General features: G+C 38.2%; 1 long non-coding RNA gene across 1 annotated transcript in view; it reads left to right on the forward strand.

Moving 5' to 3' along the window:
* Positions 1-9304: 9304 nt before the first annotated feature.
* LOC129209671 (uncharacterized) overlaps positions 9305-23338 on the forward strand; it is a 31910-nt gene continuing 17876 nt past the window's right edge. Inside the window, exons 1-5 of the long non-coding RNA XR_008578140.1 lie at positions 9305-9417; positions 11074-11701; positions 18728-18827; positions 22002-22062; positions 23188-23320. This is a non-coding gene — a long non-coding RNA (uncharacterized LOC129209671). The remainder of the gene's footprint in view (positions 9418-11073; positions 11702-18727; positions 18828-22001; positions 22063-23187; positions 23321-23338) is intronic.

Consider the following 23338-nt stretch of genomic DNA (forward strand, 5'->3'; position numbering starts at 1 on the left):
ATCCAGGATGATTCTTCCTCCCCTACAGGCTCTCGTTATCTTGCCCCAGGTCTTCAAAAATATTTAAAGAGCTCCTCATGGTCCACGCATGAATTTATGTTGGTCTAAAGTAGTTACACTGGTCTCTACAATACAAAGTTCTGCATGCAACAGGAAAGTAAGATGGACCTTTCATAGTCTTTAATCTAGGAATTGGATTAGATAAACCAACTCTTCAAATGAACAAACAGAAGTTTTGATGGTTGAGTTGAGTGGGAATGGGCAGCAGAATGGCCAGTTGTAGCATCATATCGGCTCTCTTCTTCAAGGGCACTTTAGAATAAGAAGTCCTGTCCATTTCTACTGAGCATCGTTAACTTGCCTGTTACTCCTGGAGTCTCTGCTATTAATTATCTAAATATTTGTATGTGCAAATCACCAATTTGCTCATTCAGTCGTGTTAACCTATTATTTGTGGAAGCTTGGGCTTCCTGTAATTGTGGAAATTATGCCCCCAATCTCTTCACCATGTCTCAGTACCTAAATTCTACAATCCTTATAAAGGACAATGTGACATCTGAGAAAAGTAAGTATGCCAGATCCTCCTTCCTCGATAAGCTGGTTAGGTGTGAATACTACCAGATGAGAAACCAGTCTGACATTGTAGGTGCAACATTATGAGATCTCCCCAAGAATCCTGAAATGGAGGAAACAATAATTTGTTTTCTTTAAACTTTTATTTTTTAATGGAAATGTCAGTATACTGCCATCACCTACTGTTCCAAGAAACATATTGAATTTTTCTCCTTAGATCTGTGTTCAGACAGAATCAAGTCCCTGCATACCTATGGACTGAGCAGGATCCTATGATAATAGTTTTATCCAAGTGAATATCAATTCAAAGAAAAAGACCTCACTCATAAAAGCCTTTTCTGAGTGCTAGTTAGCAAGTCCATTATAAATAGAATGTGTTTATTATTTCCTTAGAGTTGTCTTATCAAATCCTCATAGAAAAGAGATCTATCTAAAAGTGTCTTTAGAAATTGCAAACAGACATACAAATTGAAGCAAAGTGTTGCTATTCATGAAAATAATCTTTTTACAGGATATTTTTGTACAAAGAGGAATATTATGTTTGGTAATTTCTTTTCAAAGAGACACTTTAGGCTTCTGTAATAAATACTACTGTTATCAACACACATGCACAAAAGTCAAGTGACTACAAATTCTTACAGAAGTGTCATGTACTTTAGTAAATATTTCTTACAGTCACAGAGTTGAATGGTCCTGAATAGAATGGAAGTACTCAGAAAACAAAACACAACCCTTCCAAGTTTTAAGCCTTTTTTGTGCCTCCTACCCCAGCTGGTGAAAAAGTAATGTACCAGTATAAGTATTGCATATGTTTTCAAATCTGATGACCTACATTTTTAGAACACTCATCTTTCCCACTGCCTTCAGTGGGTATGTGGGTGCCAAGTGCTTGGAACAGTCAAGCCACCAGCTCAGGCGAGAGCAGTCTAGCCCAGGCAGCCTCACAAAAAGCATCACTCCCAAAGAAAAGGTGAAAGAATCGGTACACTGATGCATTTCAGAAATATTCAGCTGCTGAAAGGACTGTATGAGCCTGCGAAGATAGTCCTGGCATCTGTGTGGCCACCAGCCTCAGGATCATGGATCCACAGAATGGAGATTGCCAAGGCACAGTATTTCACAGCTGAGAGAAGCATAGTTCTCTCTCTGAAGTTCAGGTACTAAATGTAAAGCTGAAAACAAAAAAAAGTTGACTTAACTTTTCCTTTCCATTTAATAGCAGATGAGACACTGCTCATAAAAATCGGCACTGACTTCTGATATGGAAATCTTGGTGCATATATTCATTGAGTAAAGAATGTAATTGATTTTAGAAATCAATAGTGAAATTAATAGAAATCAGTCAGTGGTCAATTAGTCCCAATTTAACAACAGTATTATCTCTGGGTATTTTTATTTTTCTGTTCTTTTGTTAGAATGTCTTTTTAGACAAAGTAGTTATTACAGATTTCTCTATAAAGGTCACCCATTTGACCTCACTGGGTGAAACACTTTTGGTCAGATAGTTCATTACACATAGAAACAGGCAGATGTGAAAGAAGTTTGGGAAACCTTTGAGCAAGACCTATAAAATTTGACTCAGGCAAGCTTTTCTACAGTGAAGAATAACTTTGTTCTTAAAGTCCAGTTCAGAAAACAAAGCACTGCCATTTCATGATGACTTCTGTACCTGGAGTCAAAATACTTTCAGTGCAACAGGAGTGGAAGGTGGGTCTAATCCTCCCAGCCCAGCCCACGCGGCTTTAGACTCTTCATGCTGCTCTGAATGATTTCTGGTAACCAGTTGTCCAAAGAAACCATACAGGCTAGATGGGATCACAAGTTTATCAATACAATGAACTTCAGTGTTCTTTAGGAAGATTCCTTTTCTGGAAGATGGAAGGAAAGAAAAAATGATACAGCAGCCTTGCACTGGGTTATCCATAGAATAATCCCTACAATTGAGTTAAGCCATTTCACAGGTGATTTCTGCTACCTTGTAAGTATGGCATAACAAGAAGAGGCTCCACACATTATTATAGGAAAGTGAATTATTCACCGTACGGTGCCTTTCCCTTATTGCTCTACATGTTATAGCTCAAAGAAGAACAAAAAGCACCTTTCTTTCAAAGGTATTGTATTCCAGTTGGTATTTAGAGTAGGTCATCTGAAAATAGCTGTTGGCATTGTTTTTTCATCTGGTACTTGGATGGATAGGTGTCAGTTTGAAAAGGCTTCCTTCCCTGGCTCTTAAATATAAGCCAGAAGTGTAGTATCAACCCCCCTTTTGTAATCCTTTTATGCATATCATATCATGCTTTATCTATAAGTGAGCATGATTATAAATAGGGTCTTGAGATATATTAATCACAGGTTAAAAAAAAAAAAGTCAGTATCAAGAATTACAGAAGTTAGTCTGGAGTATTTAATACAGAAAACTCATTTCTTGTTTTAGAAGCAGCTGGTAGAATTCTTTACATTTTTAAGTACCAGAACTTCCCAAACAAGTTCAGTTTTTATCATCTTGTACTATAGACTATAAATGTCTATGGAAATAGCAGGATCACAGCTATTAGAGATTTTAAAAGACCTCTTCAGTCATTAAGTCATCCCTCTTTCAACCAAAACTATGTTGTTTTCTGTAGAACAGGTACTAATGCCTTATCATGGGAGACTTCTACAATAGGGCACTGCCTGTTACAGAAAAAAACAGATAAAATATGAGAATGAATACTTGGCCTCTGCACTTTCCTCCTAAGTCTGTGCATTATTCAGTTGCATAAGGGAATGACCCTGTATATATGGCAACTTCTTCAGAAATGCCTCTCCTTGCTGTACAGTGTGTATTCCACTGGCAAGGTTTAAATCTGCACCTGCTATGACATCGATACAGTTTCACAGAACAGCCCTGGCAACAATATGTTAAAGATGTTCAGAAGTCAAATATGGGTTTCAGTGAATCACAGCTTCTTTCCTAGACTTTGACCTGGAATCACCCCACACGAAGGCGAGAGCAGACAAGGACAGAGTGGTCCCATTGCTGTCACTCGCAGGTGTTCCGTGCAACTGGTGCAACTTGGCGTAGTCTTGAATGTGCCGTGATTTTTATACAGGCCTTTAGGTCATCTTCTGGCCTGTGTAATCCCGAGCAAAGAGGGAGATCCAAGGGTGGGCGGCCCTGGATGGCGGGCGGCCCTGGATGGCGGGCGGCCGCAGCGACTCACGCGGTTTGCTCACGCTCGTGCTCTTGGCCCAGTGTTAGCACTCTGAGCAGTGAGTGGCGTAAGGACGTTAAGTTCTCTGGGGCGATGGTTCAGCAAGAAAATTAAACATGAATCCAACTTGAAGCTCTGCCATGCGTCATGCAGAATCGGGGCCTGATTCAAGACTAAAGACTTATTCTTCTATTTTCTGTGCCTTTATGATTCATCTGAGTTTATTTCTTTGTTCTGAAATTTATTAAAAGAAAAAGTGCATATCAAAAGGGAAACAGGTTTCACAATGTTAGCTTTGAAGCCTGTAATCTCCCACAGAAACCCGACAGAAACTTCCAACATGGTTTGCCCCACAGAGAGCAGGTGAAAACATGATTTGGAACAGCGTGACAATAGCTCTCAGCTCAAAATGCATCAATTAAAAAGAAAATCCTTCTGCCCACAAATTCTGTCTGTGTTCAATTAGAATGAAAATGTAACAGAAAACTAGATGGATTAAAGAGTACTTGTTTTTCTTTCTCTCCAGTAGCCTAAATTCAATATAATGCAACTTTGTTGTTTTGTTTGTACAGATCTAGTCGCTTGCTTGGTCAGGCGTTTCTGTCCCAGCCTTCTTCAGCTACTAAAGCTGCTAGTGCCGCTTGCATTCTTTTCATATTGTGTATACAATAAATTTGTATTCTCTATTGTTTGTTCTAAACTTCTGACTTTATTTTGCCAAGGCTATCTGTTTTTAAATTAGTAATTTTCACTCCCTCATGCAATTCTTCTAAATTACTTTTTGGAGTACTGGCTATTAATATTTTAGGTAGCTTTGATGTTTTACTTTATAGTCTTCAATTTTATTTTACATTTCACAGGTTCCTAGTTGCAAATAATCCTACAGGCAATTTTCTCACATTGCAACTATTCCTTGAAAGATATGCTAATGTAGCAAGGCACTTGCAATACTGGGGGTTAAGTTAATCACCCAAAATGAGCCGTATTACTGTCAGTGGTATATAAAGACATCCCATAGTGAATTACTAGGCAGACTAGCATTAAAGCTCCTTTATAAAATACCAGAACCTGAAGGTGTGCAGAAATAAGCATTCATTTCAGAAACTATTCAGCTAAGGAATCTGGGTTTTGTTATTTCTGGACTTGAAGGTACCAAACAAATACAACGTTTGTCTTTCCTTTACAAAATCTGCAATATTGTTTGAAAAGCCTTTGTGAATCAAAAAAAGGAGAAAAAAAAAATAGTAATTACTGCCTTTATGTTAATATATTTGCACAGAAAAGGGAGTTGCCTGCTCTCTGTTGAAGCTAAGCAGGGCACTCAAATAATAAATTGATAGATTAGATTACATCATTTTAAATAAAAATTGGAACAATTCTCATAGCCTTAGACTTATTTGCAAATAGCCAGAAGATATGCGCAATAGACATATATGATAATTTATCCCTTATATAGCATAATTCACAATATATGTTTAAATAGTTCTTCGAAGACACAAAATTTTAGGTTCCTACATAGTAAATGTCTGCCAGATATTTCTGCACGTCCCTAGAATTCCCAATGAAGTAAACTTCAGCTAGGATCCATTGGGATGTGAATGATGAATCTGTTGTCCAGAAAAATTGAACACTGCGCTGGAAATGTACCCCCTTGCACCTAGAACTAACCAGATGCTATCAAACGAGGTGCTCCTCTGCTCCACCTGAGCACAAAGAAACATTTAGCTATGCAGGCTGAAGACCACAGTTAGGATCTTCTGCCAGGTCTGATTTTTTGTTGGTTGCATCATGTGCCATGTCACAGTGCCGTTCTGTATGGACAGTAGATTAAGGAGTTTTGGATGGCCTTAATCTGTTCTGTCAGAAGGGTACTTTTCTCAGCACACTCGCTACTTAGAGCGAGGCAGAGGTACAGTTCAGGGCTGCATTTTAAAACAGCGGTACAGCAGTACTTGTAATGATCGAGATTTCTGTTTCTTGTCTGGAAAAAAATTGAAATAAGATTTAGTTACATTGTAGTGATATGCATTTTTATGAGAACAAATATATTTCAAAGCAGAAAAGACAGGGAGTGTGCAGGAAAGGTTTACGTGGAACACAGTATTTATTTGCCATGCATATTTGATATGCGTTCATTAAATACGCAATAGAAATGTCAACATAAAGTGCTGTTTAGATCCTCCTATAAAAACAAACTGCATTGGTATTAAAATTGGAATGCACTAATCTTTAGTTAAATACAAGCCTTATTTGCCATCCAGCAAAGAAATGTTTGGTTGGGTGTTGTTAAATAACCATATATTTAACCTAATTTAATTTGCCCTTCATTTATAAAGTCTGATAGAGTGATACTGTGTCAGTGTAACCAGCACTTTCACATGCCATCATCTGCCATTTTATGGGGTTTTTCCCCCAGTCTCGCCCATTGACATTCAATCACTAACAATTATCATCAGCCCATGCCTAACTCAAAAGTATTTTTGCAGTCTCGCTGAACCATGGCCAATCCTTCTTACAAAGAGGAAAAAGCATCCATCTCTTCAAATAATATTTTTGTGTGACATACAGTCATCTGACATAACCACAACAGATAAATCGTTTCACTAGTAAAGTAACATTTGAGATAGATGGCTGCATTTGTGAGTTGGAATTTAGAACTAAATGCTAAACATATCTAAGTTAGGGTATTTTGGTTTGGGTTGTTTTGAGGGCTTTTTGCTGGTATATCCTGGCTGACTTAAAAAGTTATTCCTTTCACTGGATTGGACTCAGGCTTTTAAATAGTGTTTATAACGATGGCTTACATATACTGAAAAGATTCTTCTACAGCAATCACTGGAAAGGTACTTTTAATCAGAATATCCAATTAGGAATATAAAATACACCATACAGGATTGTCATCCAAACCTTATGGGGCCCAGCATTTTATAGGGAGCTTTAAATTGGGGTTTATGCCCTGTGGCATAATAATATCTCTTCCTCATAGGCTTTGCAATTATTTTGTTCTCTGTAATGCAATCAGGAATGTTCCTACTGCCTATGTATCTAGTATTTTGGGAGGAGTCTTACCGCACTATACTATTAACTTAATAATACTTTTAGAAGGAGTTCCATAGGTGTACAATTTATCTAAAAACTTTCTAAAGTCTTTCGGCAGGCTTACCCAGCAATCATTCAAGTGCCTGCAGTGTAATGCAGAGGAACCTGAGCTAGATTTTAATTCAAACACCGGTAACAATCTAACCAAGGCAGCACTGAGCTCAGCACAGCCAATTTACTTTGCGGAGAAGCTGGGTAAATTAGCTCACGCTGAGCTCTGGGCTGCCGCAGCTGACTGCTGGCAGTACCCGGGCTCACTAGTTTAAAGCTGGTGTGGGTATCTCTCTGGCGTACTGCAGTCATTGCTGAGGTACTCTCGCAGTACAGTGTACTCATACGCTTAAATCATTGCTTTTCTGTTTCAATGGGCAGCTTTGGGTTGGGTATGTTCCATGTAAGAATTTCCTAATTTTCTTGCTCTGCCGTTATTGTTATAATTTGTATCATATCCCCTGTTCTGTATCTTTTTCAAAAAAGCAACAGCAGTTCAATTTTTAATTGTTTTTGCCTTTGGTCTCTTTCCAGTCCTGCCACGTGTATTGAGTTGGAGTGACCAGAGTAAGAAGCATGGTACCTCCTTCCACGTGCTTCATACTGCTGTCTCTATCTGCCACGTGTGAATGTCTTTTGTCTAAAATAAGTATCAATATGGTGCCCCCCAGACTTGAGGGAGATTTGTTCACGTAATGCCATCATGATTGCTTCCTCTCCCCAGTGTGTTTGGGACCAGCGTCCCAAGGATTGTACACAGCAGGTTTACTGCAGCCCAGTACACCCTGAAGGATGTACATACCACACATGGTCCAGAACTACAAAGGAGTTACAATGTGCATGAGATGTGCTGGCAAAAATTAAATTGACGAGGGTAATCAGAAATAAACTTTGAAAAAATGAAAAGTATCAAGAATAACTGATGTTCAATCATTTTTATATTCCCTCTCCAAATGTTGGTATGCCTTTTTCTCTCTCCTCTTCCTTCCCATTTCTTTGTCCTTTTCCACTCCGTCCACTGTAAGTCTGACTCTTTAAAAATATGCTTTGGTTGATACAGCATCCTCTCAGCTCATTAAAAGCACAGAAGGGTTATACATTGCTTGTGATAGAATAATTCACCATGTGTCTTGGTACATGAGAAATACAAAGGAAAAGTAAGACAAAATTTGTCTTATTCAACAGGTTTATTTATATAGTTACTTATTTTTTTAAATAGCTGGTAAAATAAATACTACCATGAGGGGAGCCAGGCAGGTAGACAAACATGCAAGGAGGTCTCTGTACTTTGTTTTAGAGGATTGATGAAAAATTATCATCTTTGGCAAAAATTCTAAACTTTATGAAAGGAGAAAGCCACAGAAAAAAAGTGGTACTGTATTTAGGGACTCATTACATCCTTCATTAAAGATCAGAATCAAACCCCAGGATTTTAATAATGAGGTATAATTCAAAATAATTAGACAATTAGAATAAATGCCTCATTAAAATAATGAGATTTGTGTGCTATATTACGATGCTTGGTTTTTTCCCTCATTCCAAAATATGAAAGCTTTGGTCACTATGTTGAACTCCCAGCAACGCTGTTCTGCTGAGGGTGGCTTTTATCATAGTCCTGAGCAGGGACTAGCCCGGACCGCGTGGCGTTGGTGAGCACTGCGAGCTCTCGCCGCTCAGAGGGACACAGCACGTCCTTCAGATCGGCAGGGACCATACCCCTTAGCTGTCCTGAATGTTTTTTGGAAATAATGATGTGAATTTTGTCACTTTAAAAATGATCTTTTTGGGGAAATAGCTGACATTAAAATGGGTGTTAGAATGACAGGAACATCCTGCCCTCCAGGCTTTTTCATGAAAGAAAAGTATTTCATTGCCATTTGAAACAACCAGAGACATATATTTGTTTGCATTCTCGTATCACAAACACCTAATCAAAATGGCATGAAGAGACAGGGAAAGCCATTACCAAGCTGAGCCCAAATATGCCAGGTTTCAGCCTGAGAGAAATTTGTAGCCTGAAGTTATAAGCCACTGAAAATAGGTGTTTATAATGGAAGTGCCATCTTAACCTTATCTGTAGTGGCACTACTGCTTTGCTATAATATCTCCTCTCCTAGCATCTGTGAAATTGTAATCTGTCCTATGGCTGGTAACTGAGGAGATGATGAAACCCAGGGATACGCTCTGAACTACCTTAATTTATCTGTACTGGTTTTTTACTGACACCTAAAAAGGGAAGGTGAGCAGGGGGTGAGGGGCTGATGTCAGACAGCTGAGTGCCTCAGACGTGCTTGGGAGACAGGGAAACAGGGCACCAGATGACTGTCTGCATTAGTCACCAGGTTATCTTTTTATACCTCAATATTTTTTCTTTCTTTGCAGCAAACATGGAACAAAATTGTTCATGATGTTTGAAGGTTTCATCTCTAATATTTGTTTTTCAGCCTAGTGGACCTAAAAGCAAGTCAGTGTAGGACAGCATAGTCCTGCTAATGAAGATGTTATCTCTGGAAACTTTCTGCGTTACTCAGCGTTAATGCCATCCAGCTGCCAAATAGTGGTATGTGCTACACTGATTCTTTGTAATTAAAATAGCTCTTCCGTTACTGCCTCTATCATGTAGGCATGATGAGAAAGCCCTGTAATGCTATCTTAAAAAAAAAAAGGTCATGGTAAATATTTTTGTTGTATAACCACACAGCTATTTTTGTTTCCTAAACCATTTGTTGCCTTACCTGACTTCCTTGTAAATTGGCCAACTGTAACCTTACTCACGCAAATTGTCTTTAATGGTCCAACAAATTAACTTATTTTTGAGACTGTTATGTTTCTACCCATTGGCTCACAGTAATGTTCAAGGATGCAGGATTTGAGTCCTTGGAAGTTTTCTTACAAAGTTAACCATTTTCCCATTTGAACAAGAACACTTAAATATTGGGGGTACAAGTGATGTGAGCCTTGAAAGAAGTCAGGATTTTAACCTTTGATGGAGAAAGCTTTGCTTATAACTCAAGTAGCATCTCATGTCTTTACCTGGGATGAGGACCAAACAAGGCAGAACTTCAGTCCTGCTATCCGCCTGCAGGGCTGTTCAGACAGATCTGGTGAAGCTTTGGATTTGATTCTCTACTGCAGAAAGAAATTGGCAGAAATTTCTGTTATCCAAAAATCACTAAGTTTGAACTACTCCACTTAGAATGCCTTTCTGTAGCCAGCTTTCATTTATTTCATATGCATAGCACAGAACTGCTAGAATGAAGGGCCAGAGGGGGTCTCTTTTGGGCACTATGCAATGCAGCATGTACCTAGCCCTCTGGCCTCATTCTCTCAGAAACGCCCCTTGTTAATACTCTGCTTTATCCTCGCATTACCTTCTGATACTCTTGCAGCTGTGTGAGGGCTCTTATTCTGGCTCACATGGATACACAAGAGTCATCAACGATTTCTCAGCACTTCACATTATTCAGACTTCTGCTAATTCTGGGAACTATTTGACTACAAGGGACTAAATTTGCCTGAGGGTGTAGAGTTTGTTAGTGACCCCGGGGACAGCCAGTGTAGGCAGAGTTGGAGAGGCAATTCGTGTGTGTGCACACACATGTGTTCAAGACTTGGAACACAGAGCTCTCAGCTTATGTGAAAAGAACAGTCATATTTCCCAAAAACAGATGACGTTTATAATATTCTTTTCAAATACACTATTCTCATATATTTTTTTTTCTGAAATAAGAGCATAGAAGGTTACAAAGAGCAATATAAAATAGTAGATATTTTGGAAAACAAGGGAAATCCTAAAACAGAGAGGGCCATACATATAAAATGCTTTCATCTCTAGGCCAAATCTAATTGTCAGGAACATTCAACACCAAGGCTGCAATTCGTTACTTTCACAAGGACGTGTACAGACTCTTTCCCGTATTGTATCTTGTAACAATGTTTGCCTAATTATCAGAAGACCGTTTCAAACTGTTTTGGTTTTCTTCTTCCTAGTGAAATACATTTTTTTTAAATCGGCATTACAATTTCAGATGTCTTCCTGCAAAAAATGTGATTGCTGTGTAAGTAATGTTCAGATAAACAAGTTGCTTATCTGAAATGTCAGTTTTTCAAATACTTGTTAGGATGCGTTAGAGTAGTTCCAATCCAAAATTGCCGTAACTCTTTTCCCATCCTATTTTCTGCATATCCTGACACTCTCATTCTGTCCGATATCCAGATGTCCTTCATTACCAAGATAATTCTCTGAACAGCTGCAACAGTGCTGGGAAATGCCACCTGAAATTGGAAGACAAAATCAAGTTTTGAGAAGAGATAATTTTTTATTTTATTAGTTTACAATAAGCTGTACCCTCTTTGGTAACAAACAAATGAACTCAGAGACTGTTATCGGCCTTTTGGCTGGCCTATCGATGTGTTTGCATGCCTAGTTTTGCAATTAGGGTCACGTTTCCCAACAGGTAAGTACAGAACCGCAAGCGAACAGAAATGTGCTTCCGGGGAGCGCTTTTAAACGTACTTGCTGCCTTTAGGTACTCTGGACTTTTAAAGTAAAATAAAATAAAGAATTTTAACAGTACCAGTACCATCTGTAAGATAGAAATGGAGACTTCAATAGTGCTAATTCTGTGCAGACAAACTGACAAAATATCCTGCTAAATGAACAAGTAGGTGTCCACCTCAGTGACTGAGCAGTTCATTATCTTCATCACAATCGGGTAATTGCACACATGTATTTGTGTCGTACTGTAAGACCATGTTTCACGCATAACAACCGGGCCTAAATATCTTCCCTGTTTGCTTTCCAAGATCTTGATAGAGACTGCAGCCACATCCAGCAGCACTGGGTAAGTGCTCTGATTCTAGTCCCTCTCTCCCTTCCATGTCAGAGTCTCTTTGCAGAAATTTTCGTTTGAAAGGATCCGGGTGGCTATTGCTTAACTGTCTGTCTCATGTATCATAGTTTCAAGCTATTCGTTGAGAAGGTGCCAGAGCTAGAGGGGTCTGCTACAGTAAAAATGTAACCAAGTTCACTTCAGTTGATGTCCATCTCAAACAAAGAAATAAACCCACCAGAGATTCAAGCAGGACAATCCTAAGAGCCTTCAAAGTAAAACTTTTTGCTCTATCTGGTTAGACATAAAAATGCCTGAGATACTGAGTCTTGGTTTCTGATTAAATTCTGTAGCATTTGGTAAAATAAATCTATCCTTTTAAAGTTAGAATATATATGTATATAAAATTATATGTAAATCAAACAGTTTTGCCTTAGTGAAGCTAGGTTAAAAACATTCTCTAGAAGCATAAACCTCAGGAACAGAAGCTGAAAAAAGCATTCATTGAAATTCATGCCTCCAGAATTTATACATTTATATAACAAGTGTGTTGTGCTCTTTCAAACTGGTGAGCTAAAGTCTTTACTTTGCAAAGATGATCCACTGCCTTCCCCCCCCCCGCCCCCCCTTACAACCCTTAATTTCAAGTAAAAACCATCTGCTTCTCTGTAGTGGTTACTTTTTAATTACCTTGAGTGCCCTAACTCTGTTGTTAAAAAAGCTTGAGGTTTCCAAGTCCACTTGTATATTGAAAAATTGCTAGTTTGTGAGCTAGAACTGAAGTCAGAGCTCAGGTATTGATCTCAGAAAAAAATTACTGAGGATTGTGGGGATTTTGCTCTGACAAGAAAGAATGACTTTTAAGGCCTCCAAAGATGCAAAATTCTTTCGGTGACATGCATTAGTGATAATCAGCGTGTGTTGCTATGGTTCAGTAGAAGTCGGCACCGAACTTCACAAAACTCTTTCAACCTTTCCTCTCTAACTGTATAAATGTGAAAGTAACAATAAATCTTGTTGACAATTACTTCCACATCTATTGGCAGTCAGTCAGCTGCAATGTGAACAGCATTGTGCACAATATGTGCAGCACAGCCAACACCCATTAACTATCTCCCTAGTTTCTCCTGTGACTTAGAGAACATGTTATTTTTCCCTAGTGAGCAGCCCTTTCAAATGGTGAATTAGTAATATTAGCAGCAAATACTACTAATTTGTCAGCCAGGCTGTGTTTTTCCAGAGTGTGCACAATGGGGTCTGATAACTGCTTTGTAGTGCAGTAGAGCAAAGATGAAAATTCAAAAACTTTTCTAAATCATTTGTATGAGACATAAAGAAGTGGTGTAAAATTAATTTTTTTTTTTTACCATTAGAATAGTCAGTATGTATCTAAAAAAAAAAAGAGTGGAATTTCAACCCTATTCAGCTACAAACGCATAATATGGAAGCATATACGTAAGTTCTTTAAAGAAACTGAGCTAGAAACAATTTACCAATGTGAAATACTTGTTCAAAGAGGGTATTGTCAGGACCTCTATATTTTCAGATTTTAGTGGCTATGTCACCGAAATTCGGGAATGAAAGAAAACTCCTTAACACCAATTTAGCATTAAGAGGCAGGCATTTCCTTTATTGCAGCGCTGGGTGTCAGGAGGAGAGTTCCTCTAATCAGGCACACCTAATGCTGGTTCTCTTGTCATATTTATACAGAAATGTTACAAAGATTACAAAATGGTACACTCCCCGTTACAATAATTGGTTCATATTTCTTCGCCTAGTATGCAAACTAGAACGCATGCTCAGTTCCTTTCTCCGCCTCTATCTTTTGAGTAGGTGGGATAATTTGGGTAGGGGGCTTATGAGTCGGTGGTCGTGGGGACCCTGGCCCAAATTACCTTTCCCCTAGTTTCTCAATATTTCGGTGTTGGTAATTGTTTGCTATACGCCTCAGCAAGATAAGGATGCTGCTGGAGGTAATTAATGTCCTCCCTTTCTGAAAAGTATGTACATAAGGACCTAGAAGTGTCTTGTAGCTCCTCCTTTTTCTCATGATGTGTAGCAGGTGCTCATTCTAAGAATCATTAGCCTTCTACCTAAAGTAATAATGAAGAGTTTCTTATCACCTATAATACAAGTAGGCCTTCATTACAGGCCTTTCTTCTTGGCTACATTTTCTTATTATGTATAATATAAGCAGGCCTTCGTTACAGGCCTTTCTTTTTGGCTACAGCTAACTTAAATAATATTTATGAAGAAGAAAAGAAACCTCTCTGCTATAAATAACAAATTTCTATTGTATATCACGCATTCACTGCTTGCATACAGTTTTCATTGACATCAGTAGGAAATCTGAGCAAATAATTGTGTAGCATATGAAACTGAAAAGCACAAATGGATCAGGGTTGATAGTCTTATTTTTCTAATCAGTTTTCCTATGCAATTCTTACAGGCAAAGGCACATACATACTTATATGTGAATTCATACACATATAGATAGATAGACCTGTATCTAATTTTCATAAATACATCGCTATCTACCATCAGTAAAAACATGACATTCAATAGACAACACAGATTTACTGTGGACATCTGAAAAATTAATTCAGCTTCTTTTCTTTCATGAAATTGTTTATTTTCAATTCATACTTAGTCAAATATGGCATATGAATGATATATAAGTAGGGGTTGTTACAGCTAAAGCTCTCCATAGTTTTCCCCATTGCTAGATTCACAACAGGTCAGCATTAAGCTGACTGATTTAGTAGAAGGAGGGAAAGGAAATCACTTTGGTGGCTGGGGAAGATGTATAGGAAGTCTTTGCCAGAATAGCCTAAAAGTTGGAAGGAAGCTTGTGAATTATGTGTGATTATCCAAGGAGTTTTGTCCACATCTGTATAGCACTACTTTTTAAAGAGGGGGGATGTAATCTAACTGAAGGCTGGATGGCGTTATAAGAATACTGACTGCAGGGAGAGCACGCGTTACCGAGTGGCTCTGCTGTCCTGCGCTCCCTGGGAGGTTCCTCACTTCCAGGACTGGAGAGCCAGCTGCCGCCACAGCGCCAGAGACTGGATGCTGTCTTCTGTGACTGCCACTCATTTCTCAACTGGACTAATGAATCAGTTCCAGTTTCTAAAGGGGTCAGAGAAATCCACAGAGTCTCTCTTGTCTGCAACTTGAATGTCCTTCCCAGGTTTTCAGCTGAATCATTTGTGGATTTTGATACAATTTTAGGATTACCTTCTGTGTTGCTTTTCTGTGTTCTGAAAGTTGTATTAGAGGAAAACTTATAATGCGGGAAAAACTGTATTTCATTCCTGGTGTATCAACGTTGAATAAAAATTAAAAAAAAAAAAAAGAAAAGAAAAAATACACTAGGAGTGAGGACTGTGGGGTAAATTCTGTTCTGGGAGTTATCACTGATTTACTTGACTCTATGCCAATCACTGGCAAACAGTTTCAGTGCTACATAAACTGGATATCAAAATCCATTTTAGACAACTGGCCTGATTAACACCCACAGCTCTCCCCAAAATAGTGACTCAGGCAGTTCCTTACAGATTTGATAATTTCAAGAGAAGAACATTGCCCAGGGATTCGGGAAATAAAATAAATTTCATTACTCTCTAAAATGCATTCTAGGGTTGCTTAACTTCTAGTTCCCAGTTTTGTCATTAACCTTCCTGGACCCATTGTGTACATTGTGGAACTAACACAATTTTGGCTTATGGTTTTTTGGCATGGTTAGCCAATATTTGTAAAACACTATAAGATCCTTCCATGGAAATTTCTACATAACAGAAATGTACTGCCCATTGCAGAATATATTAGATACTACCTCTTTCTTTTATTTTACTTGAATTTGGATAAAAAGAGTTAATGGAATTATGCAGCACTAGCAGAGCTGAAGCAATGATATTGGTTGTAAAAACTGCCCCTGTGCAAGCATGTTATTTTTTTTATTGAAGTGAGTCTTCTGTTTTATGCTCAGCAATTGCCCTGTGTTTTAATTCCCTCATAAGGATCGCAAAAAAAAAAAAAAAAAGGAGGAAAAAAAGGAAAATATAAGGGTATATGCTGTAAATGTTATGTTCACATATTTTTTCCCCACAAAGGAAACTGCTAGAAATGTTGATTTTTTTTTTATTTTTTTTTAAAACCTTTCAACAATTGGAGATTATTGAAATACTAAATTACTGGCACACAAGAGAACTAGATGATTGTTGTTCCACATTTCCAACACAAACCAAATGATGGCTTGGAAAAAACAACAGCAGCAAATATTTTGAGTCTTAATTATAAGGCTTAAAAAGGCTGATGAACAAAAGAGAGGAGGAGGGGGATGTGTGGAATAGCGAACAGAAAGACAAACATGTTAAAAAGATTTTTTTAAAGCCTTTGTCAGACTCAAAAAGAGAAACAGACTTTATTATTATTTTCTCTTCATTCCATTTTGGGAGCTTTATCTGAAACTATAACTTACAAAGAGCAATTATAAACAAATGGCACCCAGCATGAATACTTCTCTGAGGTTTGATTGTCTCATCCTTGGCTCTTACATCAGCACAATGATGTGTTGCCCATTGGAAACCAGCATGACTAGGAGTGCAGAAGAGAAGCCGTGCAGTGATTTAAACCTATAGCTTCATTTATCTGCTCCATATGGAATTGCAACCTGGACAATAGTATCAATCCATTAAAATGAAGGGCTTATTCCAATGGAACCTGGCTAGATTAGTTAAAGTATTCTGCAATTCATGGAGAACAGCAGAGAATATGGAAATAATTTGCTAGAATAATCCAGAGAATTACTTTATGCTTCTGATATAGATCGCTGGGGAAATAATTTAAAAGCATTTTTAAATATCTTCCATTTTCTATTATGAGCCTTTGGATTTCCACAGTTTGAGAGAAGTGAGACATTGTGGCTTAGAAAACTAATTACAAAACATAAAAATGCTCAAGTCTAATGGAACAAATCAGACAGAAAAAAGATTTCCATACAGAAAGATCAATGTTGGAATGGAAGCTACAGCTTTTACGTGTGTGTCTTCCTCTCAACTTCTTTGTTATACATTCTCTTTGTTCCTGTTAGCTTACTAATTAGCTGTGATTTTTTTTAATGCCCCTTACACTGGGTTAATTTTGTCTAACTCAACAGCAGGGGTTTGTGTAATAATAATTCACATAGCAATGTCAATGATTAAAATCCTTTCATTAACATGGTACCTTAAAGATAATGAATGTGAAGCTTTTAGCTAACCCAATCTCTAGGCTCAGAAAGGCAGTTTTTGCAGAAAATAATAAAAAAATGCTTGTACAGATTAGCTTTTGCCAGCAGAACAAATGAGATCTTTGTTTGGGTGTATTACAAACACAAAGTCATACAAATCAAAGAGCATTTATTATGAATACAATGATGTAGCATGCTTCTTTTGACAAAAGAATTCTAATAATGTACTTGAAGAATGCAAAACAGGCATTCAGAAGTGCTAATTTTCTGGCATTTTTTGTAGACAGCACTGTCAAGGCACAGATAATCAACTGAGGGGTCAGAGTGCCTTGAGCTGAATGTTGTCAGAGATGTGGCGGAAGGTGCTTTGGGCTGGATACGTCATTTCTCTTCAGCCTCTTCAAGAATTTTAAACAGGTTTATCTGTCAGGATACAAGAAGTGTGGTTCAGTAATTAGGGACACAAGATGAAATACCATTTTGGAAAGTTTTAATAAGTGCTAGAACAACCATTCAACTGAACTTGCTGTCTTTTCTAAAAAATACCTTTCCACCTACATTCTAATGGTTCTTACATTTCATTTTTACTAAGTGCAGAAGATGTTTGCTGGATGAATTCATCCACACACAAATAGTATAACTAATAAAGAAAGGTGCCTTAGCAACAGCAGCAGGGTAACAACATTGAGAAGACCAGTAACTCTCATTCAAATCAGCCACAGCATTCTGCCCTTAATATACCATGCTTTCACTTCTATGAGTCAAATCCTGGTTTTGAAAACTAATATATATATTGCATCTGTATTTTCTACCATCCCATTGTACTATGTATCTGGATTTTTTAAAAGTCAAATATCATTTGTACAATAGCCAACTAATTTACATTAATAAGTTCTGGCTTTAACAGTTTTATTTAAAAACTAGCAAAAATATTGTTCTTGACACCATCTTTCCTAGTTAAGATTGTAGGATTTTTGTACATTTTAAACTATTTTTTCCCAGTGCAATAGAAACTTCTAAATTTCAAGTTAAGGGATCATGCTTCAAAGACTCAAGCAAATCTGAGGTTTATTTATGTAGATGCTGTCCTTGAAGTCAGCCGTGTGCTTGTTAAGCCTTTACTGTATCAAGGTTTTTAGCAATTGATCAACATGAGCAGAATTCCTCAACAAACGAGCTCAGCTGACATTTTCAGTGGGGTGATGGCCAAATGGGTCTTTCAGATTGTCTCTCTGCTGTGTCATTCACTCAAGTAAGTAATTCAAGGAGGAGGTCAGTGAATGGGTAGTTAGTGGGAACACTTACTGCAGCTGTAGCTTCTCTGTAATTTTCCTGTGGATAATTTCATATATTTTTGTCTTTAGTGCATCGCTGTTCCCATTGCTCTCATAAGCACAAATAATTGCTTCCATTTTTTAAAGGAAAGAAAGCAGAAGATATCCCCCTAGAAAGCTGAGTCACTAAGCTGGCTACTAAAATTAATATAAATATGACTAAGTAAAAGTTTCATCTGATAAAGGCGTTAATATGAAAGCTGAAATAAATGCTTTTGTATAAGAGACTGTCAAGAAAAAGCTTCAGGGTTTGATTTGCCAAGGAAGATGCAGAACCTGTGAAAATTCTTAATCTCATATATGTAAACAGAAACGGGCTGTATCTCGTTATTTTTCCTCATATTTTGGCTTGCAGGCAATAATAGCCTGGTAAATTTGGTTCAGCTGAGCAGAGTTCTACACACTATGTATCTTGCCACACTCTCCTCTCAAAAAATCCTGCACTGATCTGTATGGATTCTTATTTCCCAGAATGCCTCGCAGCCTGAAAAAGTGAGAAGAAAAACTTTGTTCTCCAAATAAAACCATGCTGCAAAATATGGAGCACCTCCGGTTTCTTTGAGCTCCACAGGTGAGGTCTGTTGCTAACTGGATGCTTTCAGGCCTATGACAAAATAGAGCATGACGCTAGGACTTGCATAGTATATGGTATCAGGTTGGGACCAGAGAAAAGTTTTAAAAGGTACAAGAAAAATGTAGAGGGACGTGGGGACTGAAGAGGGAGTGTGGTGCATAGAGCGGTCACAGTTTTAATGGAGTTACAACCAGGTAGTGCTTATACATTGGAAAATATCCCTTTTTACCCACTTAGAATGGAGACAGCTCAAAGGTGACACAAGACCAGCTTTCCCTTCTGCCACACTTTCATGTTCACTCGTGGTACATCTCTGTGTTCCACACCCGAACATACTTTAACCTGTTACACAATCTGAACAATTTTGTATAATTCTTTGGATTTTATTGGCAAAACTCCATGAGTTCTTCCTGAAGAAGTAGCATATTAAGTTCATGATTATAATTATTTATATATCTTTATTATAATTATTTATGCTCTCATAGCAAATACTTCCTAGACTCTTAATAATGTTAAATACCACAAAAGGAATTCATTGGCCCTGGTAGTATCATAGAATGGTTTGGGTTGAAAGGGACCTTAACGACCATCTAGTTCCAACCTCCCGGCCATGGGCAGGGACACCCTCCACTAGACCACGTTGCCCAAAGCCCCATCCAACCTGGCCTTGAACACTTCCAGGGAGGGGGCAGCCACAAATCAAATCAGTATTTCTGTTTCAGCAGAGACAATGAAAAGGCTAACCCCAGACCCTCAGAAATTCTCCTGGCAGTGTACTTTTAAAATGCCAATTGGTATCTGTTTAGTACTGAAGTAATATGTTCTGATTGAATATTGAAATAATATTTTCAGTTTGTTTTTATTTTAATATTTTTGGACCTCTTGAGTAGTCATGGAAAAAGAAGTGCTTGACAGACTCCTTGCTCTTTTTTCAGGGATGTCCTCTCAGCTCTGTACTTCACTAATTTCCTCTGCCTCTTTTCCATTCTGACTTGCAATACTCCCTCACACTTGCAAATAATAATAAACTATTCGTAACAATAAACCTATTCCTAAAAGATTGGGCTCAAATGGATCAACACCCTGACCTCTGCCTCTCTGTCCTGGATGAGCTGTGCTCAACTGAGACATAGATAGTTACCTATCAGGAGATACCTGCTTCGGTATCTCTTTTATATCATGCTATGCCAATCATATATTATTGAATTGAAAAAAGCTTATCTTAAAAGAGTTATTCTCTTCTCAGCCTGCAGATGTGTAAGAGTGTATCTTCAGTAAAGACTACTAATAAAAGAACCAGACCTATTATTCCTATACATGTTTTGCCATATTCTGATAGACATTTCAACTTCTATGGCAGGTGGAACAGCATACATGATAAAAGAGAGAGGAAATCAAGTGAAAATGAATATATACAATTGCACAGTAGATGAAGGAGATATTTTTCCCCTAGAAAATATTTTGAAGTAGCTTATTCCTGTATGAATGGGGACCATCCTCCAATTACTAGAAAGGCATTGGGAACAACTTAATTTTTTTTTTTTTTTTTGATACCTGACTGGTCTGATTGCTAAAGGAAAAATAGTGAAATAAGTAAAGAAAAATAGCTTCAGAGATTGAAACAATTGTTGCTAATTTTTTTTCTTTTTCCTGAAATGTCTGGTTGGGGTTCTAAGTGTATTGAGCTTTTGTGGCTATGTCTCATTGTGGAGTTTATAAGAGGCCCCATTGCAACTAGCGTAGCACTGTCAGTGTCCTTTATTGTCTGGGCTGGGATTTAATTTCAGTACATTACTTGCAATCAAGACAACCTTGGTGTTACGGTTTGTTGCACTTCTTTATGAGCTCTATCTCACTAAAGTGCATTCTCCCCAGCCTACAGGCAGAGCCTGTGCTGGTCTTGGCTGGGATAGAGTTAATTCTCTTCATAGTAGCTGGTATGGGGCTGTGTTTCGGATTTGTGCTGAAAACAGTGTTGATAACACCGGGATGTTTTCGTTACTGCTGAGCAGTGCTTACACAGAGTCAAGGCCTTTTCTGCTTCTCACCCCACCCCACCAGTGAGTAGGCTGGGGGTGCACAAGGAGTTGGGAGGGGACACAGCCAGGACAGCTGACCCCAGCTGACCAAAGGGATAGTCCGTACCATATGACGTCATGCTCAGCATATAAAACTGGAGGAGGAAGGTGGAGGGCATGTTTGGAGTGGTGGTGTTTGTGTTCCCAAGTAACTGTTACATGTGATGGACCCCTGCTGTCCTGGAGATGGCTGAACAGCTGCCTGCCAATGCGAAGTGGTGAATGAATTCCTTGTCTTGCTTTGCTTGTGTGTGTGTGGCTTTTGCTTTACCTATTAAACTGCCTTTATCTCAACCCACAAGTTTTCTCACTTTCACTCTTCTGATTGTCTCCCCCATCTTGCTGGGGAGGGAGTGAGCGAATGGCTGGGTGGAGCTCAGTTGCTGGCTGGGGTTAAACCACAATAGCCTACTAGTCTGGAATAAAACTCTTGCACATAATGAGAAAAGTAAAATCATACCAGAGAAAAATAATGGCCAGTCCTTTTTACTGGCTTTGTAAAGACTATGACCTCAGCAAAGCTGAGTCAGTGTTCATGCTGCTACTTCTGCCTGGAGCTGTGCAAAATTTCACACTGCTATAAATTTGGTCCAGGGGAAACATATTTATGCAGCCAAAAGCCAATAGATGTGTAGGTCAGGATTTGGTCTCATAGGTCTTAAGAATAACAGTATATTCTTAGCCTGTATGTGATATAAGTAGGTGCTCTGCAAACTACAGTTTGTATCTTGTCCTTGTGGTAGACCTTGCCCCCAGTGAATCTTGTTGACCTCTTTCACCTGTGGTATGGTGGTTGAGGCTCAGCTTGTCATCTAGATGTACCGTAAATCCAAACAGAGATTATTGCCCCATTCTGACGGGCTTTCAAGCAGCCTAAGGCAAGTGCTGAGAAGGAAAGGAAGAGAGATTTATAATACAGGGATTAGCACAGTTAGAGTAAAAGTGTTCTGGATTCTCTAACCAAAAGGTTGTGAGGCTTTCTGCTTTGTGGAACAGAAACACAGGACAGACTATAATTTCTTAGAGTAACCATTCTGACATGTAACTCTTTCTGAAATATAACTCTGAAACAACTCTTTGCTGTCTCCAATAGGGACAATGGTTGCATATAAGAGAAAGGTCAGATTCCAAGATTGAAAACCACCACTCTCCAAGTAAGACAACTCTGAAAATGTTTCAGAAGGATTGTTTAATTTCTGTGGCTTTACCTTTAAGAGAAAATATCAAATGTATGGAATTCCTCTAAAAAAAAAATTTTTTTTATTGCAAATGCTAACTGTCACTTCAATAATTACTTGAAAATGGCATAGTCTTACTAGTTTTGACAGGAGTTCAGATTTTGTGTTTGCGACCTGTCTTTACTGTAGGTGTTGTTTTATTGTCCATTGTTCAGAAAATCTCCATGTGGTGAAGGAAGTGGAAGCAGAGATGACTGGCAAAAGTTAATAAACAGTCAATACAGCCTTGCGCTGCTACCTGTGCTCCTTTCCTTACTATTCCTGAAATAATGAGATACTTAAGGTGTAGCAGAGTAATACAGTATGGTTTAAATCATAGAAGCATGTTCCTCTGATCATCAGGTGATGATTTTCTGTCTTCATCTTGGACTGGAAACTAAACAGGAGTCCATAATTAACTGATCATTGCAGAATTAGATGGCATTAAACTGAGTTTATTTTAATAAGCTGTACTAGTTGCCCAAATGAAAGGCTCAGTGCTCTGAAGGACCTCCTGAAAAGAACAGGGAATAAGCTCTTTACAACCAATATCTTTTCTGTTAATATAAGTTACTGATGTAATTATCTATGGTTAAAGAATGAGAGAAATGTAGCTGAGCCAAATATGTCTTTTAAAACATAGAGTAATGGTAATTGCTGCATATCAGAATAGGAAAAAGGAGAAGGAAAGATGAAAATATGCTATAGGAAAGAAGTTAAATTATAAAGAAGAAGAGAGTATAAGCATACTTGGTAGAATTTTTAAGGTTCAAAAGCTTATTTCAATGTGAAATTCACCATTGGTCGTTACAAACACTAGAAATGCACATGCTAATACTTTACAGTCTTGTTAACAGAAGATTGGTGAGCAAGGAGTTTAGCCTGCAGTGTCTTGAATTCACTGCTACACCCATTCTCCATCTCCCCCCCTCACCCCTCAATTCATGTTCGTCTTGACTTCACATGGGTAGAACAATTTTTGGAGTTCATTTATGCTGCTTTTAATTTGTCTAGATGAGTCACCACTGAATGACGTGGACGATGTGTTTCCGCCTTTTTCAGCACTTCCAGCTCTTTGTGGTCCCATATCATGACGAACTCTAAGTTGACCTAAGTCTCTCCCACAAAACATTGCAGAAAACTAATCCACTGTAACTTACAAACCACTTTAAGAAAAGGAACAAATTCCGAGGCAGTAAGTTATGCTACTTGA

The sequence above is a fragment of the Grus americana genome, chromosome 8 (assembly GCF_028858705.1).
Source record: "Grus americana isolate bGruAme1 chromosome 8, bGruAme1.mat, whole genome shotgun sequence".
NCBI classification, from domain to species: Eukaryota; Metazoa; Chordata; class Aves; order Gruiformes; family Gruidae; genus Grus; species Grus americana.